Source organism: Crocodylus siamensis, chromosome 7, assembly GCF_052110815.1.
Source record: "Crocodylus siamensis isolate JL-2025a chromosome 7, ASM5211081v1, whole genome shotgun sequence".
NCBI lineage: Eukaryota > Metazoa > Chordata > Crocodylia > Crocodylidae > Crocodylus > Crocodylus siamensis.
The window spans coordinates 75,162,171-75,176,123 of record NC_143401.1 but is presented as its reverse complement, the minus strand read 5'-3'; the positions used below and the strand labels follow the sequence as shown (position 1 = coordinate 75,176,123).

At 43.3% G+C, this 13,953-nt stretch overlaps 1 long non-coding RNA gene across 4 annotated transcripts in view; it reads left to right on the top strand.

The window, feature by feature from the left end:
- The window catches only part of LOC149859982 (uncharacterized), a 14,346-nt gene extending 2,184 nt beyond the window's left edge, over positions 1–12,162 (top strand). Inside the window, exons 1-4 of one of the 4 annotated variants that reach the window (XR_016443571.1) lie at positions 1–459; positions 2,661–2,758; positions 5,644–6,727; positions 7,815–12,162. The exon at positions 1–459 is cut by the window's left edge and continues 2,184 nt beyond it. This is a non-coding gene — a long non-coding RNA (uncharacterized LOC149859982). Of the gene's footprint in view, positions 2,759–5,643; positions 6,728–7,814 lie in introns of all 4 variants that reach the window. The other 3 variants (XR_016443570.1, XR_016443572.1, XR_016443569.1) reach the window with 3 other exon arrangements.
- Positions 12,163–13,953: the final 1,791 nt, after the last annotated feature.

Here is a 13,953-nt window from a genome sequence, read left to right as displayed (position 1 = left end):
TGAGGCTGAATCTATTTCAGCTCATTTTCTAGATCATCTGGTCCTGCACCCAAAGCGTGGAAAATACGGTCTTTATCATTCACCAACTTTATCTTTTTTGTCACTATACTGCTGGCTACAAGCTACATGCAGTAAGAATCCCTCACATAGGATGACTCTGTATTTGTACCATAACGTTTGCAGGGTGCGTATTGTTAGGAAGCAGCCTCCCCCCCCCCCCACACACACACTCACCACACACAGGATCTAAGTTTGCCAGTGTGATGGGAGGCAAGGAGCAGCCTGTGTGTGATATCCTTCAAATCTGGGATGGTGCTTAGCATGTGTGTGTGTTTGGGGGGGGTGTCTTAAAATCGCCCCTACAGTAGTCTGGAGTTTGAATGAAAGAGTCCAAGTTCATTTTTAAGCAGGGGGCACACGAGCCGGCGCGTGGTTCGTGTGCGGTGGCGGAGCAGGCAGGTCCGTGCCAGCGAGGGGCAGTTTGCGGGGCGCGGGGCGCGGGGGGCACGCATCCGGCTCGCCCGACGCTGAACTTTGATTTCAGATTTTGAACTTCGGGAATCTCAGGCGGAGCAGCGAGGCCAGTGGCGTCCTTAGCAGGCGCGGTAGGACGGGGAAGAAACCCCCCCCCCTTTTTTTTTTTTCCTTGGGAACACCTTTCGCTAAGGAGAGGCTCGGAAATGAGCGTGTCTCCGCGGGCAGGTACGAGCCTCCTCTCAATTCTGGCTGGGCTCATTCAGGGACGCGTGGTAGCGCCAAGTCCTGACCTTAGGAAAGTTAGTCATGCAGAAGGTGTGTGGATTTGAATGAGATTTGCATGCTGCAGCCAAGACCTCCCGAAATAACGATCCTCCTCCTTATAGTGTGTGAAGTATTCCTTTTGTGTGAATTTACGGGGTGAGGCTTCAATGATCCCCCACAAATTTGCATTTAAATAGCGACATCAAGCGATTCGCGTGCCACACACCAGTGGGCTCCCAGATGTCAAGCCGAAGTCAGTCAGATGGCCATTGCCCAGCTGTCCTCCTAAACATCATACCAGAGCATGCAGTGACCTTAAAGGGACAGAGCCCTCCCTGGCTCCGCACCCTCCCCGCTCCAGAACCAGGGAGCCCTTTCGGCTGCTTCCTCCAGCAGGTTCCCGTGTGCAGACATCGCCTAGTAAAAGCTTGAAAGGGAAATCTCAACATCTACAATAAATCAAGTTTAAGATTCCTTTCCTCCTTCTCTCAGTGCTCTAACAACACACGGCATAATAACACATAATCACATACTGTACATGTATCACACAGATTAAAATTGATAGCCTCATTTCCACAGCTGTTATAGGATTCTCCTTAAACTTTATTTTTTTTTCCCCGGGACAATTCTCTTGGGACTATTATCTTAATCATTTCACATTTTTTCCCTGAAAGAAAACGCTACATTCCGATGTTTTAAATCATACAACTTTTAACACGTATTTACTTGCTAGTAAATTATGCCACTGCTCTGAATGGGGCTTCTTTCCAGAGCTGCCCTTTCTAGTCTGTGGGGGTGGAAGAGCCTCTTTCACCAAAGAAACTTTGCAGTGGAAAGTTCAGGTGGGGAATGACTGCAGGAGTCCTGTCCTTCGCTAACTCCCTGGCTTTTGCAGAGGGGCAAGTTCAGAATCTGATCAAACTTGCCAAGGTCCATATTTCAATTTTATTGTTTTAAGGCACCTTCTTTATTAACGTATTTGGTTCCAGTAGGTGTAATTTATGCCTGATTTAAGCGAAACAAATCTCTGCTAACTCTTGTTTCCTGCGTTTCAGAGGAGATATACATTTGTGTTTCAGGTATTTTTAATATAGCAATGCAATGCCCAAGTACTGCAGATTTCCCTTTTGGGAGGTTGTTTGCTGGCTAATATTTTAGAGGACGGTTCCCAGTGTAAATTCGAGGGGAAAATACTGAGCTAAGGTTTTAATTAACGTCGTATGGTTTAGTTTTTTAAGAAATCGTCAGTGCGGGGAAAGTCTGAGCTAGTCGTTCCCTGGCAGTCCCGGCGCAGTGTTAACCTTGCAAGGGGATTAGGCAGAGGGGATCATTCCCCTGCATCCTGCCGGGCTCCGGGGCCGCGCCAGGCGTGCTGCCTCGCTGCTGGCGCAGGGGCTGGGCAGCCCCTCTGTGCAGTGACCACCTCCTTGCAGGGCGAAGCGACAAGCAAAGGTCCTTGGCGTCGGGACTGGCTCCGATGTGTCCCTGCCTGCGTTTCTTGCCCAAGTCAGATCCTGCCAGAGCTCACACCAGCACAAAGGGCAAAGTTGCAGGGACAAGGGGGACGGTCTGTTCAGAGGGAAGACTCCCCGCTCAGCTCCGTGTGCCAGGCATGGGAGACCTTATCTCCCATGCAGGAAACCCCCACGATTTTGTTTTCTCTCATTAGCCTCCCCGGTCGCATATTATTTATTTACTTCCTTTAGTTGTGGCTGTCCACATGCTTGACTTAGATTCAAATTCCTAAGCATCCCGAGCTTCAAAGCCGAATGAAAAGTGTGTGTGTGAAAATGATATGCACACCCTCAACTAAACCTCATCCTGTAAAGTTTCAAAACCATCAAGGCATGGGTTCGTAGAGGGGTGTATTCTGAGTGCCAAGCGCCCAGTAAAATTGTCTTTTCTTTTTGCTCTGCCAGGGAAAGGGGATGAACTAGAACTTCTTTCTGGAGCGAAGTGCGTGGATGAGACGTACATTTTGTGGAGAGGATCTTTTTAGCTCTATGGGAACACACAGGTTGGTGTGGTTTTCGCCTCCTCTTTCCTCCCCTTTTGGATCCGAAAGAAAATGCCTTGGGTTAATTGTGATGATGGCATCTCAGCGAAAGGGAACGAAAGGCAGGTACCTTTGAAAACTAGTAGATGAGTTCCATTAAGCAACAAGAAAAAATGTCTGCATAGGGATGTTTAATTCTATAAGTGAAGAATTTCCAGTGTAGAGAAATCGTGCGAGGTGGTGAAGTTTGATAAACAGCGCCTCCTTGGGTGGGGAAAAGAGATTTTCATCGCAAATAAGATCTGGATCGCAAGGAAAAAACTATCATACATCATATTGTCTTATTAGGGATAATGAAATTATAGGTTTACCCGCTACTATTTCAGAAACGCTCGTGTTCGTTGAACTATAGTCTAGGTTTTCCTTCCCCCCTCCCCCAAAATAGCTCTTTCTGATCATTTAGCTGCCCTTATCCAACATGCCATTGGAGAGGGCTGTGTAAGAGTAATTGCAATATTCTCACATTTTCTGGTGGTGCAGAAGAGCCGTGGCCAACAATATGCTGATTCTCTCTTGTAAGATGTATCTAGTTGGATTTGAAAAGTGTCACGTTTCCAGCTTTCCCTCGTACTCACAATCAACTTCGATATAGAAATAACGTCATTTTATTTGGCAAATGAGGTGCCTACTCGGGGAATATAGTTACCTAAGAGTAAACAAACTGTTTATGTAGGCAAGTGTATCTGACACAGAATAGCGCTCCTGGTTGTCATGATGCTTCTTGCCTGAGATCAGAATTTGGTTGGAGTCAAAAAGCACATTTTTGTAGCACTTCAAACTCTTTCTGCAGCTAATAACGCTACAGTGGAGTTGCCCCGGGTGTTGAGTCAGGGGGCTTTCTTCAAAGATATCCATGGGAGCTGATTGCAAATCAAAATCACGATAGTCAAACAGTTGCACAGAAGTCGGCAGTCTGGCAAACTGTCTTTCTTAAGGAGGAGTGAAAAAGAGAAATCATATCTAGGCAGGCAGATGGGGGGGGGGGCTGCTGAGAATGGAGAGATCGTCTCACTCGTGCTTACAGTGAAGTTTCGCGGCGTTTAGGAAGAGACATTTTCTTGCTTATCATATTGCTATGTCCCTGAAAGAAATCACACAAATGCAGGTCTTCTATAGTTATCTCAAGCACTGTTTGTTATCCTCACCGCCTGATGAACCCTGAGCGGTACACACATCTTTATGTGTTACACAAACTTACCTATAGAAGTTTGCAAATCGACCAGTGCCTTATTATGCTACAATAAAAATATAAACTGACTCAAACTGAATAAACAAGGATCGATCAGATAATTTCCGATATTATAATTGGCTTTAATTAAACGCACTTCGTTCTAATTAACTCTGAAATTTTAGCATGCTTTGGGACGTTGGTGTCTGATTTGATATTGTCAGTCCAGATGTCCTAATAAAATTCAATCCTCCACTCAAGACTTCAATATTCACTAAGAACAAAATGCAAATTAAATGTAAAACCTAAAGTATCGCCAAAGGTATAATCAAGAAAGGTGTCTCAAAACTTCTCACTTTTTATTACGCAGTAGTTAGAAAATGCAGATTACATCCTAACAAGACCTCTCCTGAATAATATAAAGCTTAACTCTTTCATGGTCAAGGGTTGCTCTCCCTGACGCTCCAGTCTAGAGGGGCTTGATCACTTCATACAGCCCAACCTGCAGCAAAATCCTCTTGACACAGTGATCACGTTTTATGATGTGTGCCCACTTAAGGCAGAGAAGACGAGGGGGGTCCTGTGCACCCAGGCAGCGGAGTTTTTGCGCATTTGCTAACGTTACATTGGGTCCACAAAAAGTTTCAGCTATTAACAACTATGCAGCCAGAGCCAAGGATCCGAGAGCTGTTCCAGATCATTAGGCAGGACGGATATTTCCTTTTCCGTCAACATTACGGAAGTTGTGCCTGGGCAAACGCCGGGCCCAGTGGCTAGTTCAGCCAGGTCCAGTCATTAAAGAAACTGGTACGAGACACTACAATGACATGACAGCCTGAAAAAAAAAAAAAAAAAAGCTGATACTCTTGCCCTTGGAAAGGAGCGGAGAAAAAGGGACTCCCTTCTTCTGGCAGAAGACCTTTTCATATACTTAGACTTTCTCTGTAAGCAATCGCTGTCTTTTAAATAATTAAAGCCTTAAAAGCAGGTCCATGATCTGCAAAGTTACATGACAGCTCTTCTTTGTAAAGCCTATTAGAGATCCTGTGTGATGGCTAGTGGACAGTTTACCTTGGTAAATCTCACTTCTTTGTTTTACTGCGGTCTCTTTCGGATGCGGTCCTTTATTAACTCAGCACCTCTGCTCATGGCAGAGACCAGGATACGTGCTGCTTAAAAAAGAAAGCTATTCCCACATTAAACATTTGTATGTTTTCCATACTAATGGAGTCACTTAAAGCTGTTGCTAATTTAACTTTTTAAAAAGGCCACACTGTGGTGATTTGCATTTTCTTTAGGATATTGAAATGAAGAGAAAACTGCTGGGCGGTGAGGCTGCCCAGAGCATAGCTGGGGGCCATGCAGAAATAAAAACAGATAAAGAAAAGAAGAAAGAAAGAAACTGGCTTCTCTTCTAGACTATTAATAAGCAATTTGTCCCGCTGAAATTTACATTGCAAAGAAAAACGTGTCCAAGCGTTTGTCTGCTGTCGAGTTGTGTCAGCGCTGTCCAGCCTGCGCGGTGCGTGGCTGCGTTTTACCACAAAGGTGATTTATGAGAAGGTTTGAACTTTCGGTCCTTCTAACTGTTAGGCAGGTCCTGGTGCACATGGCTTGCTTGGCGATTTATTTGCATATACGTGACCGCTCCGTTTTTCTTGGGCACCTTTCATTTCAGGCTGGGCTTGTCACTCTACTGCACAACAAGGCACATGGCAGGGCTTGGCAGGAAGCAGAGAGCACGCGGTGACCGGCCCAGCGCTTACTTTCCAATTCCGCTCCCCGCGCTAAACATGGCACTTGCTTTGGAAGTTTATTTTAAAATCAGTTTAGCAGCTCTTTGGAAATAAATACATTCTAGTTTGGGTAAACAACAAGTGCTGAGACCGACATTTCTCCCAGCAAAAATGTCCCTCTCGCAGCGGAGAAAGGAGCAGGCGGCTGTAGCGTGGGGACGGTGTGCCATCTACAGGACACTTGCATTTGCATTTGCAGCAGGCGAGGCAAAACCGGGCTTTTCCCATAATGTCCTTCTTACATTTTGATTGCTATTTAAGTCACTTATAAAAATTACTCGGCTCGTTCTTTGTGCCATTTTGGTTATGAAACATTGATTATTTGTTACTTGAACTTTTACGCACTATATTAAAACTTTGGAAATAATAACGGCTCCAGCCCCTGCCTGCAATTTCTAAGACATTAGATTAAAAGATATGAAATGTAAAGATAATGCAATTTGATTTGTTAGTCTAACTCCGCGATTTGAGAGTTGATGTCCCCAAAGACTAGGCTAGCTTTTTCCCTTTATTTATTTTTATTAAAACATCAATCTACTCTGGAGCTGGGTGAACTCAGTTTCACCTAGAGAACATAAAATTCTCCATACCAAGGAAATAAGCACCTTTCATAAATCAACAGTATTCCTGACAGATCGATCAATTTTTGGTTGTTAATCCGAAAGGAGGAGTTTTAATTGCTTCCTGCCTTTTAGTTCAGGCACCTCGGAGTTTCAGCCCCTGCAGGACTCGCCTCTGTGCTCACTGCTCTTGCACGGGCGGGGGGGGGCGGGGGGGGGAGCCAGACCTCCGGCCAAGCAGCCCAAGCCGCTCCCCGCCCTGGCGGCCGGCTCGGTTTCACACCCCGGCCCGGAGCACCCGGCCCGGCTGAGCCGCTGCGGGTGGCATCCCGGACGCGCACCCGCGCTGGCCATGCCTGGCAAGGCAGCGCGGGACAAGACAGACAGTACAGACATGCAGAGAGAGGTAGGACCTGTTTGGAGAAGGCAGCGCGTTAGGGACACGTGCAACGTGACAGCCAGCCCTGCGGATCCCGCCTGCCCGGCCGCCGGCGCTGCCCGCCCCGCGCCCCGAGCGCCACTTGCCCGCGCGCAGACGGCGCGGCGGCGGGAGCCCGCTTACCTTGCACGGCCAGGGCGGCGCGAGCCCGGGTCCCTGCCCCGGCCGGGAGCGGGGCAGTGTTTACTGTGGCGGGCGCCGGGCTGAGCAGCGTGTGTGATCGGGGCTATTTAATACATTACTTACCCGACGGCAGCCTCGGGAAATGCTCTGCGGGGCCACGCGCGGTGCGGAGCGCGGCAGTGCGCAAGCGCCCCCCTGGTTTAAGCGGGAGGGAGGCGGGCGCGGCTGGGGACGGGGCGGGCGGAGCGCAGGCTTGGGGGGCGCGGGAGCGGGCACGGTCCCGAGGGCCGGCCCCGGCAAAGCCCCGGGCCCGCGGCCGGCCCGCTCCCCCGGCGGGGGCGGAGGAGCTCGGCCCGGGCAGGCGGGTCCCCCGAGGGCCCGCACAGCCGCCGCGCTCCTCCTGCGGGAGCCGGCGGGCGCGCACGGCCTGAAACTTTGCTCCTCCGGCGCGGAACAAGTGGTGGTCCCGCGCCGGGCCGCAGCCAGGCCGCTCCCCGGGCAACGCGGGGGCAGGCGAGGGCCCCGCGGCGAGCGGTGCCTCGGCCGGCAGGAGGACACGCGTCCCCGGGGCGGCTGCGGGAGGCGGGGAGCCGCCGCGGCGTTAAGGCAGCCCCTCGGTCCCTGGGCTGTAACGCGGGACTCGCGTGTCCGCAGGGGCTGATGCGATGAAACAAGGGCGGGGGGGGGGGTAAAAAAACAACCAAGTGATCGCTAAGCAGGGCCATCCAGCATGCACACTCTTCGGCCCCTGAAGTCCTTTTGGCCCCTCTACACCTTTCCTTTCACATTTCCATTGGGCATCCCGGAGAGAAGGAGTGAAAGCACATTGTCCTGGGCAGCAAGTTTGGGGTAGGCTTTCCGCCTAAAAGGTGCTAATAGCTGACACACAGTTTTACACTTCGATTTTTAACACGTTTCTGTTCTTCACAAGCCCTCCAGCCAAAAGAGCACTTGCTCTCTCTGCTCCAGCCTGCGCGCTGCTCTGGAGCTCCAAGGAAACTGCAGGACAAGCACACAGAAGTGTGGTTCAGCGTGGAGACTTGTGGAAAGAAGACTTGATGTCACTTGTTTTCCACCTGCAAAGAAAGCAGTAGCATTTACAACAAAAAGGAATCCATCCTGGACTGCTGTCATACTTTAGTAAACTTCATCTCTCTGACTGAAGATAGATGCTATTCTCGTCTCCCTAAATCAAGAAAAAATCCCATTTATCCCTTGATCCTTAAAGGTTCAGTATCTTGTGGGTTTATTTATCTTGCAGTTGGTTTATTAATAACTATTTTAAGCTGTTTGTCTACATTGAACTGATATATTTAAGAAAAATGTGCAAAGACAAATCACTTTCTTCATTTTCAACATACCCTTTTCCCAGATGTAAATCTTTCTCCAAAAGTGAAAGCCAAAGGTGGTACATTCTCATATTTAAAATGTTTTGCAAACAGCAACAGTTTCTTTTACAACTTTTTCTTCAGTTAGCTTTCAGCTTTCAATAATATTTAAGACATGAATTTACTAGTTTTAATATTCAACAAAAATGAGAAGGAAAATCTGGAGACATACATCTGTGAAGTCCTGCTTAAATTGTTTCAGTTGATTTAGTTTACCTACTTCAGATTCAGCTGAAACTGAAAATAAATATTCTTTTTTTCATAAAAACGGATGATTCATTAAGTTCCCCCACTTCTTAGATAAATTAATAGTTGATAGTGAAGCATAGGTGGTTGATATTAGCGATGTAGTATCTAAAGAACATGACTGACTGAAGCAAATTTGGCTGGTGAGTATTTTTTCCCTTCCCTTTCCTTCTGAGCTTGGTACAAGAGTTTCTTGGTTATTCTTTTAGGGTGGGATTTCTTTTGAGATCTTTTAATAAACTCTCTCCTGTGACAAACATGTTAAATCACATATTGAAAAGGGCATGCAATTATTAACTTTGACAATATTTGGTCAAAGTAGTCAAAACAGCAGCAACATTAGACTGATTATTTTATAATAGAAAACTATTGAAATTAGATTTTTATTTTTTAAAATGTTGACCGCTGTTATAAAGTCAAATAGCATCTTTGTTTATTATTTTTCTGATTCAAATAATGCATTATTTTGTTTTTAATTTTCAGAAACCAAATGAATTGAATAGTCAGATTGATGGCCCTGAAAACAGAAGTTACCTGTTTGCAGCACAGTTACTTGAAGGCAGGAGTGGAACAAGATTGCTCCAACAACGTAGCTCAATTCTGACCTCTAGGGGTGAGAATGGAATGAAACTTTCAATATATAAAAGAAACTCTTGGTACTAACTGATCATCAGTGTCTTTGTTTTAGCATTGAAAATGGTCACCTACAAAGATGATCTTGACAAAAAAAAATCTCTCGATAATGCTATGATATTTGCACATATAAGTCATATGTTAGGTATGCTTTACCTATCAGATTTTTGAGTACATATTGATGACATGGAACAGTATGGATGAACATAATGACTTTACTTGCATTAAGTTAAACCGTCATTTTCATCTACATAACATTTCATTTACATCATTTACATATACCACTTAGAATATTTTCTTCTTTTAAAGCTGTAATCAGCAACTGGAACAATAGGGAAAACTATGTAGGCCACTTTGATAGGGACTACCCAGCTAAAAGTCACAGTTATGGCAATATTTTAGATACTGGGCTGCTACTAGATGCATGGATACTGGTTAAAATTAATATTATTCTTTAAAGCTTAGTAAAAAGGGTGTCACCTTTTCTTTAGCATGTGGACCTCACAAATTTGGTCATGTTAGAATTAAACTACTGCAATGTGCTGTGTTCATGTGACTATCTCTTAGAAACATTCAGAATGTTTAGCTGGTAAAATATAAATAACCCTCAGATATTACACTCAAGAATGTGATTAATTGCCAGGTGAAGTTTAATTTGTTGACAAAGAAAGCCTACATGGTTTGGGAAGTGGGTACCCGGTGTTCTGATTTGGTACTGCTAACCTTGTGATCAGTACAGCTACTTTAATTAACAGTCTTCTAGTTTAAAAAGGTGCTGATGGAAAGACATTTTTCATGATAATGGGTGCACCTACACATGCACTTAACTGTGCAGTAGACTCATTTACTGCAGTGTGAAGTGTCACAGTCTTTACATGTGACGCTATTAAACCAGATCAAACTAATTTTTGCTGCCCTAGGATAGTACCATTGGGGACAGTACTATCTTATGGTGGCAAAAATAAGTGCATCAAATAACATGTGCTAATGCTGAGCTGGGCATAAATTATGCCCGTTTAGCCCAAGCAGCAGGAGGCCAGAATCCTGCCTGCTCCCTAGCCACACAACTGTATTTTTTGGGCACTCTTGTGCCCCAGCAAGCCCCTCCACTACCTGCTGCTGCAAACTGGGCCCCGGGATGACCCTGGAACTCGCTGCCAGCCCAGACTGCTCTGCCCCAGCTCAAACTGCTGCAATACTGAGCGCATGTGTAGATGCTGCACCCGGGAGCCATTAACTCTGGTGCAAACTGTGCTGGAGTTTACCGAGCTGCACTAATTGAACATGTAGATGCACCATGTATAGAGTTCAGAGCCTGGATTTGGTGACCCATATTGATCTCATATTTTAATATGTCCTTGAGGTGTCCTAAAGGGATGGACTTGGAGGGACTGTGTGAGGGTAAGTATATATTTTACAATGGCTTGATTTCATGGGCAGTTTACCACTGGAAATTTGGGTGCTTCTTCCATGGGGAATGTTTAACATTTATATAGGGGTGGCTGAATAACAAGAACTCTGTCTTATTAAACATTCTGAATTTTCAGGATTTGCTTTTGTTCTTAATAAGAATCAAAATGTTTAGAGATTTGTGGAATGGGAATGTGGGGAAGAGAAAGGTAAATGAGAGAGAACGAGACTTTGTAGCTTGGTTAGGAGACTATCACGTGATGACTAGATCCTGATTCAGATACCTGTTGTTTATGATTCAGTGTCTTATTACAAAATACATAGTTGTAGATGGACAAAAGTTCTGTCAAAAACTCTTTCAACCAGTTTTGATATTGGTTTTAATTAATACTTTTGATATTAATTTTAATATTATATGTTTTAATGCTTTGTATAAGCAACTGGAGCATGGGTTAGTTATGTCAAAATTAATAAATAGATACATTTAAAATATTTATAAAATGGATTCTTCTACTGACATGCAGTAGTAACTTACCCCCAGGAGAGCCAGACCACCTATTCTGTATTTACTAATCCAATATTTCATCTTTGAACATTTTTATCTTTGAACACATAGATTAATTATAGCAATCACTTTCTGTTGTGTCACTTTTGCAAATGCAGCTTTTATATTTTAAAAACAAAGCTTTATATTTTTTACACACTTACTGTGTTGCTCAGAATGAATACATACCTGTAGTTGACTGAATGTTATCAGATATTTAAATAATTTAAATCGTATTCTGTCTAAATTTTGGCTAAAACTAATCCAACGTAGCCTTGCTAACATCAGAAGAGTTGCATTCAGGGTAGAATTGGTCGCATTTATTTTTATATGATGTGTGCTCTTGGCCTTAACTCATTGCTAAATTAAATTATCATACCTTGAGATGTCTGTCTGAAGGTAGCTAGTTAAGACATTAGAGTATGTCTGTGGCAACACATTGGTACTACCTAACTCTTTATTCTTAGCACATTTTTAGTGTACCTCACTCTCTATCAGCAGTTTTCATTCTTCATTCTTTTATCTGACTCCTAGCTTGCAGTATGTGAGAGTGACTTTTTTCAGTGCTGAGACAGTGAAACTCCATATTCCAACTCTGCAGGGATGCTACAGAAGTGAGCAGTGAAGTTTCCCCATGGTATAAGCATGTTACCTTTGCAGTTTCATTCTTCCATCAGCCTGGAGCATCTTGTCTGCTCCCAAATCAGGGTCTTCCTCATGACAGCACATATTTGTTGCTCTTTTACTAGTGGGATTGCTGCAAACATGTTTCAGCATATGTGAAATATATTGTTAAATGTTTGAAAATACCAAATTCCATCTGGTATGGTTGAAATCTAGCACACAGATATTTGCATTTTGTTTAAGCAATAATTAAACCAATGATTCTACACCAGACATCTTGTATTCTATATTTAAAACTTCTTGATTTATCTCTAAAAGGTTATAGAATAACTTTTTGTATAGATTTAATACATTATAGGATTACATCTGTAATGATTTTAAGGGTCTAATTGTAAGGTATTAAAAAAAAGTAAATATAAAAATTCATTCAGATATTACTGAGCTGTTGGTATACATGACTTGGATTACGTTTGTAAAAGCTACTTTGTTAAAAAAATGCTATTTTTAATCATAATATGTTATTCAGGCATCTGCACCAAAGTCTTTGTTTTAGTTAACCACTAAATCATTTTCCTTTATTTGTTGAAATACCTACACCAATTCTTTTTTCATGCAGACTGGAAAGTGAATAAAGCACTATGACAGAAAAGGTCATACTCTCCAAACCATAAAAAGTAACGTCATCTCCTCTAGTGTTGAAGGTTAAATATTTTAGTGAAAAGTGTCAGGGATATAAGAGGACATTGACTGAAACAGTGGCCCACTTCCTTAAGTAACTGTCTTTGTGCCACAGTCTTGAATCCCCCAGCTTAAAGACCTATTGGAAATGAGGTCACAGGGTGAGAGGTCATGTATCAGGTGACCAAGAGTTCAAGTTAAAATGTGGCAGCAGTGCTCACCAGGGAGAGAGTAAACCAAAATCACAAAAACTTCACCAACAGTCATAGAATCCTGTCAGGCATACAGAAAATAAAAATCAGCTTTCTTTGTGTATCAAAAATTAAAACAAAAATGGGAGCTATAGTAAATGTTTGCCTCTAGGCTAGCTTGCCAGTGGGAAAGTCTTATAACCTGCTGGTGGAGACGGTTGGGATGATGAAGCAAAATTTGTACATTATTAAAGAAAACAACACTGAGAAAATGGAATTAAAATATCACTAGTAGAGAATGCTAGTAGCAGGCTAGTTTGGAAACTGTTTAAGATACCATAATTTAGAGTAAATAATTAAAAATATAATCAAAACATGTTTTTATGAATATATAATACTAAAAAGCACAGCTCATTGTTGGTATCTTTATCAATTATATTAAGCTTATTGCATCTTTATTTCCTATAATAGCTATAAAGTAATAATTCTCCAAAGCTACGTCTGACTTTAATGAATTATTTTGAGCTAGCATTCAAAGTAGCATACTAACAATAAGAATTAATAAGAACATATTGTTAACATTTATTATTGACTGCTTTCATGGAATTATGGTATCGGTGACATGGAAACCTGAGATGTAAAAGGAATTTTACTTATGCCTTTACTATTTCTACTCTCCTTCGGAAAGAAAATCTAGAAAATCTCTGACTAGCCTGGAACTATAGACTCTATAACCCCTGTGTTACTAAAGCAAATACTAGGCGTGATGGGACTGCCATGGAACCATCTACAGTTCCATCACTGTGATGTTACTGGATTCCAGTGTGCTAAACAAAGTAAGCTGAGTAAGGTAATACAGGGTAACGTAAAACTCCTAAAATCTTTTGGAAATATGAGATTGTAGTGACCAAAGCTTACAAACTCTAACGCACATGAAACTAGTAAGCATGAGTCTTATCCTGTGCAAAACTAAATACCTTATGCTGAACTTTCCTGAGTCTTAATGAGAGCACCCCGAATCCTGTTGGTAGAGTGGGTCCCAAGCTGTCTTTTACAATACTACTGTATGACCTTTAGAATCTTTGGATAATCTTTTGTGCCGTGTCCTACCTAGTAAGATTCATTCATGGATGATATTTACTGGCATTGGCTCACCTGCAACTGAGTGTGGAATATTTATTGCCAGACCAATTGAGTGGTCCCATTAAATGTACAATTTTCAGTGGTATTATTTGCTTATCAAAGATATATTCCAAAGGCAGTATTGAATACCTAGGAGACTCTGCTCTAAGGCAGTCCCTCAGGTAACATCCCAGATCCGACAAAAGATCTACTAGCACAGTAGTTCCACAACTT